A 16,000-nucleotide genomic window follows, 5' to 3' on the forward strand; every position below is an offset into this window, starting at 1 on the left:
AAAGCAGACTCAAGAGGAAAAAATTTAAAAATGTACATTCCCCAGAAGAGAAATAGCTAGAAATATATAAAATACTATTGGGATAGGAGGTGCAAAATCGAAGAAATAATTGTGATTGAAGATACTAAGAAAAATATATCGACAAGTAACAAAGAAAAGATGACGTAATAATGATAAAAGAACAAAGATTGGAGAGATAAATGGAAATCAAATAAATAAGAATAAAAATAAGAAGAAATTTGTCGAAGAAAGATCAAAGAAAACAGTGGAACAGCGATAGAAGAAGGAAGAACGAACAAATAAAGTATAAACAGCATCTAGAAAGAATTAACAGCATCGACGATAGAAATTATATGTAAGAAAAATTATGAAGATTTTGTGACGAGGAATCGAAATAAGAAGAAAAAACAACGTCAGAAAAGGACGGAACGTACATACGAGATACAAGCAGCATCAACAGAAATCAAGCAGCATTAACGATGAAAATTGGGAAAGATTTTGAAGAATTGTTGATGAAGGATCAAAATGAGCAGAAAGAATAAGGGGGAAGAAAGAAAATTATAGATTGTCATTATTAAAGGAAATCAACAAGAATCTTTCAGAATACATCGCGACAAAGAAGACAGCGCAACGCACATAACGATATAGAAGAATGAAAATCGGAGGAAGTAATGGTGAAATAAGAAGAAAGAGTAAGTTATCGAAGAAGAATTGAAGAAGGAAAACAGGAACGAAGATGTAAGAAGAAGAAAACGAAGAAACAAATTACATCGAAAGTAAAAACTGCAGAATAATTATAATAAATTGGTCAAGAAAAGATCAAGATGAGATAATCGATGATGGAAGAAGGAATATATCGTAAACAAAATTGGTGAAAAGGAATCAAGAGAAATCTCTCGTCGAGATATCGCACAATAGGAGATAAAGCAATGACACGCACGGAGAGAAAAATCTTACTTCTGTGGTATGAGCGCCTCCCATGCATAAAAAGCATGTAGCGCTTCCTTGCATCAAACGCATGAATTTGTCCGTTTAAGGCAAGGATAATATCCTACTTCATGCTTTAAACGGACAAATTCATGCGTTTGATGCAAGGCAGCGCTACATGCTTTTTATGCATGGGAGGCGCTCATACCACAGAGGTAAGATTTTTCTCTCCGTGCAGAAGAACGAAAATCAAAGAAAGAAACTTGGTGGAACAAGAATAAAGACAGATTTGCCAAAGAAAGATCGAGGAGGAGAAGGAGAAATAGCCATATAAAAAAGGATAAACGGAGGACCAAGATGAAAGAAGCATTGAGGATGGAAATTGCAGTGGAGAAATTACAACATCGAAGAAGAATCGAAAAAGCAGCAAGAATAATGATGGAGGAAGAAGTATCATAGAAAGGTAGGTATTATTGAAAATGAATCAAGAAAAATCCTTTAACGAGGCATTGCAATAGAGAAGATAACATAGAAGATCGAAGACCGAAGAAATAAATAGAACAAGAAGAAAGAGAAGTGTGCTCAAGGAGGGAATCGAAGAAGAAAAGAAAAAACGGCCGAAAATGAACGGAGAAACAAAGTGAAAGGAATATCGAAGATAGAAATTACGGTGCTGAAATTATGAAATAATTATGGGGAAAGAAGGATTACAGAAAGACATTGCTGAAAAGAAATCAAGAGAAATCCTTCGACGAGGCATCGCAATAGAGAAGATAACATAGAAGATCGAAGATCGAAGAAATAAATAAAACAAGAAGATAGAGAAGTGTGCTGAAGGAGGGAATCAAAGAAGAAAAGAAAAAACGACCGAAAAGTATGAACGAAAAAGCAAAGTGAAAGGAATATCGAAGATATAAATTACGGCGATGAAATATTTATCGAGGAAGAATCGAAAGAAAAGAAAAGGATAATAATGAGGAAAGAAGGATTACAGAAAGACATTGCTGAAAAAAAATCAAGAGAAATCTTTCGGCGAGACATTACAATAAAGGAGACAATGCAACGAAGAAGAAAGATCAAAGGAAAAAATGTAACAAGAAAAAAGAGAAGTTTATCGAAGAAAATTCGAGGAAAAAGCCACGTAAAACAGCCTGTAAAAAGGATAATCGAAGAAGCAAGGTCAAAGCAGTATAGAAGATGGAAATTGCGATAGAGAAATTACGAAAAGTTTGTCGAAGATGTGTCGAAAAAAGCAGAAAGAGTAACGATAGAGGAAGAAGGATCAAGAGGAATTTTTCGTCGAGGCATCACGATAGAGGAAACAACAATGAGTGTGCTTGATCAATCATCTCCGCGGAGGTCCAGGATGTCGCAAACTTCATGAATCAAGAATCGTTGATGCTACGAATCAATATGTGGAACTGTCATTATCATTACAGAGGAAGAACGAAGACTAAAGGAACAAGAAAAACAAGAGGAATTTATCGAAGAAGAATCGATAAAGGAAAGAAGAAACTGCAATTTCAGAAAAAGAAATAAAAAGACGAGGAAACTGCTTCAAAAATGGAAATTACTGAAAATGATCAGAAGGATTTTGTCAGCAAGGATTACAAGAAAATGGGAGAAATTGACGCTGGAAGATGGAACAAAAAAGGAAATCGTTGATGGGGAATCAAAAAGCATCTGTCTATGAGGAATCGTGAAAAATGAAACAAAATAATAATTGAAAAAAAGAATATTAGAGAAGCACGTGAAAGAAGAATCAACAAGAATCTGTCGATGAAAAATCACGCGCGTACTTAATGAAGAACAAAATAATAACAAAGGAGAGAAACAAGGAAGAAAATTGTCGAAGAAAAATAAAAAGGAATTCCTCAACGGAGTATAATGTATATGATATATTAAAATATTTATTATGTAAAATATTATCTTGATGTAAAACCATTATGCATACGATATTAAACTTGTAATGTATTGTAATTGTGTAATGTAATTGCGTAATACAATGTCAAATTTAGATGGATGCTATCAAAATCCTATAATTCAGGTATAATTAAGTACATTAAATAAAAGTAAATTAAATTTAGAAATTAAATCTCTATTAATGTTATTGCTATCAAGAATTTTATATTAATAAAAAAATAGATACACTGCAATGTAAGAATGTAATGTTGTTTGCCTTTGAGTTATTATTCAGAAATTATCCTTTCAAAAAAACATTCTTAACAAATATGATATGACTGCATCTATCTATATGACACAAAATCGATAGAACGCGTATAATAACACAAAAATCTTTAAATTGACACGTTTGATTGATTTCAAAATTTTCATTTAAAAAAATGTTTTATATTTAATAGTACGTGTTTATAATAGTACAATTTCTCAATACTAAAAGTGATTGTTAATAAACTTGGACAGCTTTTTACCAAATAAAACTTTATTAAAAATCTTAAAGTATATATCAAAAGTATACAGTTTAGATTAAAAAATTTCAACTGTAAAGGTCTTTATTATAAATAATTTTAGCAAAACAGCCTATATTAAAAAGAATAAAAATCATGAATTTTGTTCTATTATACGCAGTTTGAATGTTTTCGTCCGCAAATTATCATTAGCTAGATATCTGAAATGTACAAGCAACATGTAATATATTTCCTATTCTTCTTCTTCTTCTTCTATTTTGTATGTTGTGTTGTATTATATTATATATTTTTTAACGCGTAAAATAAATTGTATTTTACATGTAAATTGTACGATGAAAAAATAACAAAAAGCAAAAAAGCATACATTCAAAGAAAAGAGGACCGTTGATTGTAATCAGCGGGGGTGGTGGAGGGCCTCTATAGGTCGGTCCGTTTTTACCGAATTAAACTTTCTTTGAATTCTTAAATAAAAAACATAATTTATACAGAAAAATTACAAATTTAGTCGAAGTTTCTACCGTAATTACATTCAGTCAAAACGGAAAGTCTCAAAAGTTAAAATCGCTTGTACATCTTTTTGCAACAAATGTTTAAGTAATTTAATAAGAATTTCATGAAACGTCCGTATAATGCTGAGTGTAATACTAGAGGTATGCACTTGACACGCTTTCTTTACATTTTTAAAAATTATTTTTTAGTAATAAATACGAATGACCGAATGACCAGAGTGTGAGAGGAGCCGGCGACGCGCCACTCTTCGCAGGCCCCATCATCAAAGATATTCGTCCCTGCTCCACACTTTATCGTCAGTCTTTCCTGCGGCCATCGCGCATCGGGTGGTAGCGAACGGGTGGAACCAGATGATATAGCGCGTGAAATTTGTCGCCATTGTGCAGCGACAGAACTACGCGGGGGGGTAATACGGCGCTACCGCTAACTAGCCCTTGTTATAACACCATTCGTTCGTCGTTGTTCGTTCCCGTCGCACTCCCTTCACGTCGACTCTCCACGCCACTCCGCGCCATCCCCCAACCACCTCCGGGGTTTCATTTTGACAGACCGACTAGCCAGTTTCGCCCTGCCGAGACGTCGAAACTATAACAGCTCTAAATGTCCTACGGTCCATGGATTTCGCCGAAATCCGGTAATTACCTCTATTCTGAACGAAGAGAGGAAGGCGAAAAGAAGGAGACAGAGAGCGAGAGAGAGAGAGGGAAAGAGCAGACGAGTGAATTACTCGAGAGATCGACGATTTTGTGCCCCTCCGCCATCGCCGACGTACGAGTTATTTTTTTTTCCTTGGCTAGTCGCACATCACGCAGGATTCTTATTCGTATCCTTCATCTCGTAAACAATTCGACTGTAAAATACGCTGTAAAACTCCGAGTAAAAGCTCATTTCTACAAGTACTGTTTAAGTTACGTTATAAGTCTTACCGCAAGCGCCGCTTAGACTTCTCCTTGAGTAGAAAGGCTTGTAAAAGTTCCAGAAGACCCGTCGGGTCTCGGAGCGGGTTAAAGTACGACGGCTGATTTCGCATCGATAAATATATGCCCGGTTTGCCATAAAACTGCATAAAACATTTGGCAAGCACGCGTCGTTGCACGGCGCACGATATAAGGGAAAACCAGTAGAGCTTGGGTTGAGGAGTGCGGAGATGGTGGGTATTAAATTTCATTTTAAATGGCTGAGACCTGTCGGTCCTTGTGTTTCCGCAGATGTTGCCGAGGAGTGCTTTCTATATTCGATATTTCGCGTCGCACGCTTCCCGCATTTGGCACTATATTTCGGCGTCACGACATGGAAATAGTGATCTTAAAAAATTGTCGCGTAAAAGCCAGTAGTCAGGAAATAACGTTCCAATCTATTACAAGGAGAGTCAACGTGAGAGAGAAGGAAACTTAAAAAACGGGAACGTTTCGAGAACTGATACCGTGATATGAATAAAGTCAATAATAGAAAATAAAAATCTTCATTGAATCTTATTGCGTTTTGATAGGAGTAGTATATAGATAATATATAACTAGCGAGAAAATTGCAGATAAATCTCAGGTCCTTTATATAATAAAATTAATTCACATTATTTACGATTCACCGACCTTTGCCGCGGAGTGAAAAGTGTTCGAAAATAACATGTTTTCTTTTGAGCAATAAAAATGTATCATCCGTCCTTCTTTTCAACGCGGCAGGAATTCGAAGAACAAGGAACAAGAGGTTTTCAAGGAGAAACTCTACCTGCGTGTCCTTTGTAAAACTTTAACTCACTTGAGACAAAGTCTTTGAATGAATCAAAAGCAGGTGCTTCGGGAGAAAACCGAATAATGCCGTCCTTAGTGGCAACCGCAGAGCCGACAAGAAACTTGTCAAAGAAAAGAAAGAGATTCAGGTAGACGCCATTAACGATTCATGATTACCATCTGCATTCTACGACCGGCTGCAAAACCGAAGCGCCAAACGCATGAAGCGAGATGATATTCTCCGCTCGCGCAGATTTCGTAACGTTTTATATGAGACGTGCGACACCCTATCTCACGGGGAATCTCGAAAAAATGCGATTTAATGCACTGGAATATTGGAGAAAACGGGAGCGCGCCCAATAAGATGTCGGCGAAAGAAGAACAATGGACACTGTGAACCCGAAGAGCTTCCGGAGCGGCGGCACAGTGACAGAACAATTTGTGCGCATAAATCACCGAGTTGTTTCTTCATATTGTTTAATATGAATCGTCCCGTCTGTTTCGCTCGTAGAGTATATGCGTAAGGTACGGTGCGTCGAGAACAACGGTTGTACCGAGATTGATTGCGAACTATGATTCTGTTACGAATTGGAGTAACGTAAGTCGAGAAGAAAAAAAGAATCAAAGACTCCAAGCCAAATTTCCACGTTATTTTTAACGTGCAAAAATTGTCGAGTGTACATATATGCATGCGCGAATTACCCAGACCTACTGTATGTAACAATAACAGTTGCTCTCTGTTCTTGGAAAATTTTTGATAGAACGAAAGCGTTTATCGCGACGTCACGGCATGCACATCCAATATTTTCCATGCCGCGAACGATGCACGTTGCTTTTTTCGCGGATAAAGGCAGTGAGAGGTGAAAGAGAGGGAGAGAGAGAGAGAGAGAACGAACGCTGCTGAATTCGGCTCACGTACGCATTTATCCTTTTTGCGGAATGAGTGATAATTCGACGAAATCGAATTACCAAGCCGGTCCGGCGTGAAAAGCGCCCAAGTTAGCCGCGGTGGACGGTAACCCGGCGGTGCGCTGCACAGCGCGTTTTCAAAATTTAATTATGACGTGCTGCACGTGCGCGAGTATCTGCGCTCCGTGCCGCACATATATGATACGAGCCAAAGGAGCACGTATTGAAATGTAACTAGCTCGCTCACCGCTGCCAAAGACAGATCGTGGCCCAGTCCGGAACCTCTGCCTCCCCCTGCCCCAAAGCAATCTTCCGTTATTGGCAGCAAAAGTTATTAAATAATATTAAAGAAATTTGAACGGGACTTATGCAACTTTTCGCGATAAAAGTAATGTAATTCAAATTCAAAACACACATGCATTTTTTATATTGCAATATATTATTTTTATTTTTTAAATATTATATTATTTATATTTTGAGTGCATGTTACCATTTTGGAGGAATTTTGATTTAGCATTTTACGTTTGATGAAATTCTTGCGATATTCAAATTATTTTTAATTCAGTGAAGGCGGAATTCAGAGATTTAAAAACATTTTTTTACTTTTTTTAAATTGTATTAATCCCATGTGTTTTGCCTCAGTTTGGAAGCGCGCAAATTGCATTCGGCTAAAATTTTAACGTTAAATGCGCCTGACCGACGCGTTGTTCACGACGCTATAAAATGTACATTCCCGGGAATTCATCTGTCGCACGACTTCCTGTCTATGAGAGATACAGTTGTTAGTCAGGTGAACAAACACCAATGTATCTTAATGAAATCTTTTAGAATTTGAATGTTTGAAATAGTGATATGTATATATTTAAGTATATTTTGTATATTGCAACACAGAATGAATTCTTTCCGTCGAATTTTATCATTTATTAGATTCGCTGTCTTTTCAGGAATAAGAAGTTATAGAATTTTTTCTAAAAGATTTCTGGTATCTGTCAAAAATAAAAAATATATCACAATTCGTCAAATTCACGCATTCCCTTCTTAAGAGCGTAAATAATGTGAAAAGGTCCATCTAGAATTCTAGGTCATCACTTTACGAGATTGACCATTCGAATGAGCGTCCATAAGAAACACGTGTCTCACCGAGAAACGCATAAACATATGCGTTGGCCGAGATATTTTCACGAAAAGCGAGCGAGAGATGTGTATCCCACGAGTCCGCCGGTTACGACCCTCGAGAATTTATATCGTCGACTTACATGCCAACGATATCGAGCAAAAGACAGAGACCCGGGCCGAGTATCCGGGACGTCGATTTGATCCCCCTAACTCCTCGAGTTCGATTTATTACAAAACCCGGATCGTTTCCAGAGACGACGCATTATCGATAAGACGAGAGAGTAGCTTAAGGTCCCCGAAAGCGTGCGTATAATTCCGCTGTATCGCTATATCGCTCAATCGTTTTATTCTTTCGTTTTCTTCCTTCTCTATATCGCTCCATGGCAGCCTGTTTCAGCTTCAGTAGAAAAAACCGTTGTTGGTCAGGCTTGTCGATCCGGATATCAAAGAACACTACGCACATTATATACAAATGGACATTTTCTTGACGAATCACTTAGTATTCGGAGTATTTGATAAAAATGATAAGACGAATAATTTCTTATTGCAAAATGAGTTTAATTATAAAAGTTATTCTAAAAAATAATTTAATAATTGTTGAGAAATTATCGTTTGCTTTTCTCCTACCAAATTTCCGTACCAATCGTATTCGTATACAGTTAAATACTAAAATCGACGATAAAAGGATCGTTATGATAATACGCAGATAAATAAAGAGGGAGCGGTATATCTGCCAGTTCAATTAAACTCTGACCGAGCCCAGCCACGGAGTCTGTTCGTAGGTCGTAAGATTATTTGAACAGCTGAGGCCGAAGAGAGAGAGAAAGATAACCGGCGAATAAGCATCAGACTTCGCGATCCCACGAGTTGAGTAGGAGAGATTTGATTCCCGGAAACGATGAGAGAGACAAATTAATCGGCCGTGGAAACGCGAGAAGAAGTGAGAGAGAGAGAGAGAGAGAGAGAGAGAGAGAGAGAGAGAGAGAGAGGATATCTCGCGATGCCGCGGTGGCCGATAAATTTACCGGAAGTTTAATTTCATTTTATAGGCACGATACTTTAGCGAAAGCACCTGCACTTTACACTAACGGCGCCGCGCTGTCGTGAGAACCGCGAGGGCGGGAGGATCGCTCTCGTCCTCCGCACCGTCGAGGTCTAGGAATTATACATTATACCGTTCTAAATCATGACTCGAGCGCGCAACCTCATGTAATTATATCGTCGTTTTTAGAGCCCACCCTTAATACGCCGTTATGCGGCCCGTGAGTCTTACTAACGTTTCGCGCCTTCCTCTCTTCTTGCCGTCACACACGTGAGCGCGTAACGGCGCGTTGCTTTCCCGAGAGCGAGTAATGTTAACTTACAAGAGTAATGCCAAGTGGAAGGTAGCTTAAATTTTATAAATTTATAAAATAACACACAACTGAACGACTGATTAATCTGAAAGATACACGACGATATCGTTCGCTCTTACATCAATATATTTTAAACATATCATCTTTGATTAGTATTATCTATATAATTAACGTAATTAATAATTTTTGGTTAATAATCATTGGTAAGAATACAGTACAAATATTGTTGGTTCTCCGGAGATTCGATAAACGCAAACGATCCCTTAAATCAAAAGCTTCCTTGTTTACTGTTACGGCGCATTGGACGGTAAAGCAAAGCTTACTACCACGTGAACAGATAGCGGTGTAATATAATATTAATCGGCTGTATTGTGGCGCGAGGCCCACGGAAGTCGGAGGGTGGCTTTGCTACAGTCAGATTGCCAACCGAACGAAGACAATGAGGGAAAGGGAGATGCTGATCAAACACTTGATTAAAAAAAGTTTCCGATAGCTACTCCGCGCGAGAAAACCGACGTCCCGGTCGCGGTGATTGGATAAGGTAGGATACCATGAATTTCCACGTCTCTCAACGCCCCTCTCGTCCCTATCCATCGGCCCATTGCCGATGCCGTCCCGATCTTCCTTCGTTCTAAACTCGAAAGTTCGAAGCGAAGCTGAAAAGTCTAGCCGGCTTCCTCGCCGTCGAACGTTCGTTTTTTCACGACAGATATTTCACCGTGATCTTCGCGGCGGTTTAACGATATTAATATACGGCTTCTGTCGTTGTTCGCTTGTTAGACATTTTAAATCAAACGGAACGGTTCGTGCAGAATCTTACGATTTTCTTACAGAAATTTAATACTGTAAGTGATTATTTGGCTAGTGATTAATTACTTATTTTGAGTATCAAAAGGATTAAAAACAGTGCTTTTGAGATTATATCTTATATTGGGTAATTCACATCTTTCTGAATTTATGAGATATTCTTACATTTCTACATTTAATTATCTTCTTCGATATTTAATTATTTTTATATATAGTAATTGTACAATTTATAGCTTATTTAGGACCGGTTGTTCCAACCTGTTGGTAAACTAATAGTTAAATCATATATCTATCTTTGTCTAATTTAAAGGAAAAACAGACATATATACATATGATTTAACTATTAGTTAGTTTACCAACAGGTTGGAACAACCAGCCCTTATACAATAAATACGATTTATAATATGTAGATTTTTATATATAATAGCGTATTTATATAATATTATCTTTAGCTACATCTTTAGCTTGCCTTTCTCTCCCTTTCTATCGAAAAGAACGAAGACCAATTAGAATTATATTACCTTTACCGTTGCGTTGGACGATTTATGCGGTCTGCATAAATCTTGCGGAAGACGGTTATTAAAATATTAAATATTCCAACGAAAGACGGGCGCGCCTAACGTTAAACGAATAATCCGATTATATGTATATATATTTAATATTGGCACGTTTGACGATATTTCGATCGGACGAGAGACAGAAACAGTTTAGAGGAGAAGTTAACGACATGCAGATACGAAAGGCCGCAGTTTTTAAATGACTCAAAAAAAAAGAGGGAGGGAAAGCCAAACCGAGAAGAAGACCCGAGGAGAGGGAGGGAGCCAAAGGGAGAGACATTTCTAAACGAATGAAATGTAAATCGAGGAATGAAGGTAACGTTGCGGAAAATTAAATACCATTTGAATAACACAAATGCTAATAGAATTATCGGATTGATCGATTAAAGCAATAATACCGCCTGTCTTTCCGCCACTCGTGTCGGTTCTCGCCTTCATCCCCTTATCTACCAAGGACTTTACCCCCGCTCTCCCCCTTTTATTCCTTTTCTCCCAACTTCCTTTCGTATCACTTCCGTACCGCTGTCTTAACGAAGAAAAACCGTCCTCCATTCGAAATCCTTCCGTTCCCGAAAAGATCTTTCCTCTTTTCCCTTTTACTTTTTATCTAAAGCCGTTATTCGTGTGGTAACAATCTCTCTTTCACTCTTTCGGAAACGATGATCTTTTTGTTTCTACTCTAATACGAGACGTTGAAGAAGCAACGTCGCGGAAGTCGATGGAAGGCACGGCTGAATTTTCGGGCGGCATCGGTCGGGTGGGAAAGCCCTTCCTACCTCGGCTTTCGTTAACGAATGCTACGCAGGTACGATTGTTTAACGCACCAAGCGTGAGGAGCGAAGCTTTTAGCCAAGACGAATGAGACGACTGACTCAGTCTCGGCACCAACAGCAGGAAATTGCGTTTCATTGTAGCGAGACGGTGTTTGCTTCCAGGGTACGATACCTACCGTTCCCTTACCCATTCCACCAACTCCCCCCCCCTTTCTCGTTCTCTACGAGCCTGGGCTGTTTGCAATGAGATACGAATGACAATTACACTCAGGTATGTAATAGTCGTCCTTTGCCGCGAGTGACGGTTATTTAAGATATGTCTAAGTCTATTCTGCGGAGGTTTAGAATCGTCAAAGAACGTTTATCATCTGCAAGATAAACGCATAAATAGAAACGTTCGGTTCCGATATACGAGTTCTGAAAATAATTTACAGGGTCTTATATTTCAAGAAGTTTCCAAAAGGGCTGACATATAAGTATATTGTACAAAAACTTGAATAAAAACTTTCGCAGCTCGTGAAAAGTGCCACGATAGCACGCCGCGTGGATGGTATACTATAATCGCCTTATAGAATGTGAGGAGCTGAACGTAGGAGATATAACTCATATATATATAAGGATGGCAAAGAGGACTGCCAAGCAGATTGAGCGCGACGGCGCGACGCGGGCCTGTCCCTGCGTGGCCGAGCCTTGGTTATTTATATTCATATCGATGCATAGGGAAAGTTGGTAGCCTTCTTGCCTCCGCAACTGCCGGCCCTCTTTTCCGTCCCTTCGCCAGCCCGCCAGCGCGCGCCAGTTGCATCTCAGCACAACGGCTATAAATACGAAAAACTTGTGCAGTCAGCCGCTCGCGGGCGATTTATTGCATATGAGCTCTCAGATTTGTCAAACGCGTACCGGTCCCCTCTGACCGCGTCGCGTCGTCTCCCCGGTCGATTTCTCGCTAGTGTTCGATACTGCCGAACGCTTGTTCCAAGGAACAAACCCCATAAATCAGTCCTCCGACTACGATACCGAGGATACCAGCAATCGCGGCGAGTAGTCACTACCGCCTATGTCAAACGATAATGCGTCTCACATGATTTAATTAGCGACACGAAACGCGATCAGGAAAGGAGCTTTGATGCGTTTTTTATATTTTAATAGTAGCCGTCTTTATTTTCCAATACATTAATAAAAGCTTGTTTTACATCACGTTTTACATCACATTATATAAAGTTATTACTGTTAATGTTATATCTGGGAGGATTGTTGAAGCGGATTTTATTTGCAAAAATATTCGCCCAATTTCAACCGTGCACGTGACGTCTTTTACCGTGAGCCCTTAGTTCTCGTTCGAAGGTTTCGACGAAAAAGAGTGCTGCTAGTATTACGTACACGTACGGGATGCCCCGTTAGCCGATCGATTTATCAAGCGAGACAATTTACGAAGGAATCGCCGTAAAGCTCATCTCAAAGCACGGAGGTGGCAGATCGAACTTGCGGCCACCCAGAAAATAGGGTGTCCTAGAGCAGGCCGAGCGTGTCTACCAATTTATGACATATAATTAAAAAGTCGAGCGTCTACGATAGAGTCGTTGTTTCTTCAAGACATATTTTATTGGCCGAAAATCAGGCACGAGTACGACGATAATTCTATCGAGTCTCAATTAAGGGGACTAGGCAAGGTTGAAAATGCAAAAATTGGCTCGTGTTTAATGGTTTATAACAAGGCCGCGAATGAATATAAAACTTTTTTATTGTTTAGGGTATTAATTATAACATTATAAAATAAAAAAATCCATGGAAAGTCGTTCCCAGATCAATAATATCGGCGTCCCAATGTAATAAGGAAAACTGTCGAATCCACGGTTTTACCACGATTCCAGTCGAACGGATAAAGATTTTGGCAAATTCTAAGAATATTTCTTCTCCTTAGGCTTCCCTCTATCGATTATACCTAAAAAATTAAAAATAAAAATAAAATTAACAAAATGGCGTCCAAAAAACAAAAAATTTGTAAAAATTCGAGTTATTTGTTATTATAAAATTGTAGCAATATTTTTTTTTAATCTGATTTTAGGTATAATCGATAGAGGGAAGCCTAAGGAGAAGAATATTCTTAGAATTTGCCAAACTCTTTATCCGTTCGACTGGAATCGTGGTAAAACCGTGGATTCGACAGTTTTCCTTATTACATTGGGACGCCGATATTATTGATCTGGGAACGACTTTCTATGGATTTTTTTTATTTTATAATGTTATAATTAATACCCTAAACAATAAAAAAGTTTTATATTCATTCGCGGCCTTGTTATAAACCATTAAACACGAGCCAATTTTTGCATTTTCAACCTTGCCTAGTCCCCTTAATATTAACGAATGCATTTACAGTAACGATTAAAATTCTTTAGACAAGTCTATAACGAGACACTCAAGAAATGCTTCTGAATTTATCATTGTTTAACAATAATTTTATTTCATAATTTACCATGAATTCTGAACCTCCCATATATACATCCCGTATGAATTTAATTTAACGAAGAAGATCTGATTACACGTTGCGATATCATTGTGAGCATATGCTCAATAAAATAACTGATATACCTTCGAATAACGTTTGTCCAGCGAGAAATCAATACTTGCTTCCTAAAATAATTGTCACGCCTGCAAATCCTTCCATATAATTTCAGCGACTTATCCGTATTATCTCACACACGCGCATCCGTAATAATTATTTGTAAATAATATCAATTAACTCATGACGTCAACATTAAATACTTCAAATGCTGCGCGCGAGCCGCGTTCGATCTCGACACGCCCGACACGAGCGCGTTTAAATTTAATCAAGATTTAATTAAATTTCATGTAAATTAATATCCGCGCCTCGAATTACATTTTATTCGCTTTGCGTTCGCGAACAATATTTTCGACGAAAGCGTACATCAGGCGCATTCTGTATTTGTACAGTCTTAAAACTGTTTTTTTTTTTTCGGTTCGCAGACAGAATATTTACTCACACCCTTGCTTCCTCTGCGCTATGCAATTACAAAGTTATATATTATACGTTCGCACCATGGAATAGATGTTCGAAATAATATGTAAACAAACTACCTATTTTTTAATTTTTTTTAAGTATTAATCGTGTACAAAATTTTTGTGCGAAAAATGTTATACCTATCAATGAAATATATTTCCTGCAAGAACTATACATGGAATTAACTGAAACATTCATTTTAGTATATCAATCAAATAGATTAACATCATTGAAAATATATATCTCGATGTTTTATTCATCAAAACATTTGCTCAAAAATTTTGTGTTAGAACTTAGTTGCGTTTCATGGACGCAGCCTTGTTAATTTTGCCAATGGATAAAGTAAGGAGAGAAAAAAGGGGAAGAAAAATGCTATCCCACTTCGTGAAGAAACGGCGAAGGAACAGGAAGGGAGAGAAAGGGACAGGCTGAGAGGGAACGACGCGATTGTCGCTCTCTTCTCATTATACATAGAACTCGGACGAATGCAAGAGCTTGCTTCCAACGGCAAACTTCCTTGAAAATTCAGGCTGCAGGGAGGAAAGTTCTTTTAATTTCATTTACTCTAATTTGTAAGGTAACTTTCCAATAGTGATTCTCTCTCGCAGTCACGGCACCGGGAATATGGGTTGAATTGGCGAGGGTGTATCGGCAAACTTGAGCAGTTTCGCTGTCCTATCAGCTCCCGCTATTTTGATTCACTTTGTAACTTTTACGTTCAGATTGTCCGTCCGCGAAGACACGCGTATCTGCATTCCAGCAGCATGAATAGATAAAAATTGTGAAGGTGATTACATACGTAATAATTGTAATCAATATGCGCGAAATTAAAGTTAATTGATAAATAAATAATATATATTTCCGACTGAACGTCGTTGAACAACGGCGCGTGATAGCTAGCGCGATATTACAACTTTGTTGAGTGCTGGAATTAATTAATCTCTCTTTGAACAGATATCCCTTTACGAGATCGAGAATAGCTTTAATAGGTGGCTGCCGTCGGTTGGTATTTATTAATTGAGAATAATCCGAATTTGTGCTTCAGCCAGACCCTCTGTCTTGAGGCGACTCTTCGCGTTATAATCTTTTCCAATTCATTTCCCAGCTTTTTCTCGACTGTTCTTCTTGAACCCTTTTGCGAAACATTAAAAGTTAGGGATATATCATAAATACTCCCGATTTGGTTCCAAGAAACGGTCCATTTTACGCATAATTGATAAGGATACTGAAATAATAGGGAAACACTTTATTAATTAACCAAATACTTTTATTGTTAGCCATTAAATGTGATACAAGAAATAATTCGGCGTCTTAAAATCTATGAATTCTTCACACTTTACTATATGTATATAAATTGAGGAGTGCATATTAAAATATTGAAAATATCTCTGTATCAGTATTCAATGATCGTCAGAAACGAGTCATTTTTTACTCCGCGGTGGATTGATTTTTATTACAGCTGAAAACGCTGGATATTTCTAGAAAACTCCGATTTGAAATTCACGAACCAAACCGGTGCTGCTGTTATTTCAAGTAATAGGGTATGTTTATGCACGCGAAGTAACTAAACTTACCTACTCCTCAAACGAAGGAACGTAGCCTTCTTCAGCAACGGGCTCTCCTCCGTCTCTCGACGTGTCTCTTCTTCCGCCCGCCTCGCTCCATTCTGAATGATAATAAGATTTGACTCGTTAGAAGTTTCATTAGAGCTTTGTTTACCGTGTCTATGGGCGAGAGCGGGTGACAAACGGAACGGAGACGCAGAGACAGGCTGAACCTACTCCGCTGTTCGTGTCTCGTCGAAGAATACCTGGGTACTCATGGCACCTCGAGTGTTAGATCCGCGATATTAAAAAGCATGCGGAAAGTGTCAG

This window comes from Temnothorax longispinosus, chromosome 6 (assembly GCF_030848805.1).
Source record: "Temnothorax longispinosus isolate EJ_2023e chromosome 6, Tlon_JGU_v1, whole genome shotgun sequence".
In the NCBI taxonomy this organism is placed as follows: Eukaryota; Metazoa; Arthropoda; class Insecta; order Hymenoptera; family Formicidae; genus Temnothorax; species Temnothorax longispinosus.